This window comes from Palaemon carinicauda, chromosome 10 (assembly GCF_036898095.1).
Source record: "Palaemon carinicauda isolate YSFRI2023 chromosome 10, ASM3689809v2, whole genome shotgun sequence".
In the NCBI taxonomy this organism is placed as follows: domain Eukaryota; kingdom Metazoa; phylum Arthropoda; class Malacostraca; order Decapoda; family Palaemonidae; genus Palaemon; species Palaemon carinicauda.
This window is the reverse complement of record NC_090734.1, coordinates 162749343-162751842: the sequence shown is the minus strand read 5'-3', so window position 1 is coordinate 162751842 and position 2500 is coordinate 162749343. Positions and strand designations below refer to the sequence as shown.

At 34.0% G+C, this 2500-nt stretch overlaps 1 long non-coding RNA gene across 1 annotated transcript in view; it reads right to left on the bottom strand.

Moving 5' to 3' along the window:
* The window catches only part of LOC137648563 (uncharacterized), a 5911-nt gene extending 4458 nt beyond the window's left edge, over positions 1–1453 (bottom strand). The window contains exon 1 of the long non-coding RNA XR_011045659.1: positions 1412–1453. This is a non-coding gene — a long non-coding RNA (uncharacterized lncRNA). The remainder of the gene's footprint in view (positions 1–1411) is intronic.
* Between the last annotated feature and the right edge of the window lie 1047 nt (positions 1454–2500).

Genomic DNA, 2500 nt, shown 5'->3' with positions numbered 1-2500 from the left:
ATATATATATATATATATATATATATATATATATATATATATATATATATATATATATATATAAATATATATATATATATATATATATATATATATATATATATACATACATATATATATATATATATATATATATATATATATATATATATATATATATATATATATATATATATATATAATGTGTACATATATGCTTCCTACAGCTCTGTCAAGATAGACAATTCACCGACATCATCATATAAAAAAGCTACCATGACAGAATGGCTTTACAGAAATTAGGAGAATCCGAAAGCACATTTGCATAAATGAGAAATATTACAAAGGGTGAAAAAGCACAAACGGAACACGGAAAATAAGTATGTCACTGACAATATTGCAGCACAGTACGGCCCTAAAGTGATTCCTTTACCGTCGTATTACAGGTATTGTCATTACATCCCTGTTGAATATGTATGGGGCCAAGTGAAAAAGTATACAGAAAGAGAAAAATAGTTTTATTAAGAAAAACTTAAAGCGACTACCCCTTAAATCACTGGGCAGACTAACAAAAGAAGATTGGAGTAAAGTTGTACGCCATGCCGAGACTTTGCCACATGCATATGCAAAGAAGGATATTGCTATAGATAAATCACTTGACTCATTTGTCATTCATCTAGACTCCTCTGGCGACGTTGACGATTATTGGCAATAAAGCTAATGTATTTTATCAAAAAATTATTTATGTATTGTTGAAAAATAGATAAATAGATAAACAACTGTTACTATATTCCTTCAAAAGATAAGAAGTGTATTAAAAGATGGTACGTATAATGCCAATATAGAGCAGTATTTATCTTATCCATCAATACATAGAATGATATTAAATATATGCAAATATTACACATATAGCAAGGACTAAATAGAATAGGATATGAAAATCAGTAAACTGTCGTAGGCTACATTCAAGAACCCAACCTTCAACCGTGACCCCTACGAGGGTGAGAGGGGGATTGGTTTTGTTTATAACAAAACTAACTACACCGTGTTTAATCAAAGCCACCGAGCGTAGAATCCTGCTTAATTTTAGGATTTCTTGTTCTAAGAGTCGTATAAGTAAAGGAAATTGATCGATAGAAGAGGAATCCTCCACTAAATGATCTGAAAAAGACCCTGGTCCGACGCCCATATGTATTTTGCACGAGTTATATTGATTGAATAACAAAAAGATCGAACGTGTTAGTAACGCACACACACACACTCTCTCTCTCTCTCTCTCTCTCTCTCTCTCTCTCTCTCTCTCTCTCTCTCTCTCTCTCTCTGAATTCCTTATTGGAATGTATAATGAAAACTATCCCATAAGTTGTACTTAGTCATTCCTTAATCTTATCATCGTTGTGAGATCTAAAGATGAAGAGGATATTGTACTCACCATAAGGGAGGTGAAAGCACCACAAAATAGCTTCATCCTGAAATGAAAAAAATGAAAATGATTAGGAATAAATTATATTGTATGTAGATAATTATAACAAAGAATACAAATGCATAAGTTTAATGTACATCTAGATGGCCCTCATCATGTGGCTTTGCAATGTGAGGTTTGCGGTGTAGTATCAAGGCAGAGAGAGAGAGAGAGAGAGAGAGAGAGAGAGAGAGAGAGAGAGAGATTGAGGCACGTGCTTGTAGTATCGATGCACTTTGTCAGCCACCTTATCTTCAAAGTAGCAGCAGCAATAGAATCATTATTTCGTTCTGGAATATGACTCACTTTTTATAAACTTATATCGGGTTGTACATATGCTGGTAAGACAGGTGTTCGTTCATTAAACATTTTGAGTGACAGATGTTTGTACCAATAAATGTCAAACAGATGAAAATGTGATACATTCTTGCAAAATGTTGGCATGGTGGAGAGAATAGCTCTTCAGAAGAATGTGAACATTGTATTTTTAGAAATGATTTTCGAGACTATGATGAGGGACTGGACTATGGGGAAATATTTTGAACCCAAAACTGCGTAGCCATATAGACGATAAATCAAGGCCTTTATAGCGAGTTCTGATTTCTTTTATTTCCTTTCGCTGTCAGCTTATACTAGTAATCCGTATCCCTTAACTGTGGGAGTTCCATTGGAAATACAGCCCAGTGGTTACTGACACATTCCTGCACTAACTCCTAAATCATAGGTGACAATACCCACAACATCACGAACTCCATATATAAAGAGTATTGACAGAAGGTTCATCAGCAACCCACGCATACTACCCTCTTCATTTTGCAAGTGTTTCTTGGAAACTAATACTCTTCGTTTCTAATACTTCTTTGCTATATCTGTCCAGCCATATCTTAGTCCTTCTCTCCTCCTTTTCCTTGATACATTAAAATTACGAACTTTTTCGACCAACTTTTGGTACCTTAATCATTCATGCATCATACAAAAATCTTGAAATACTCCGTTCCTCCTTGTAACATATTGACCACATTTTGCATGCTTTCAGTTATCCTAATCCCAGGCCCCCAT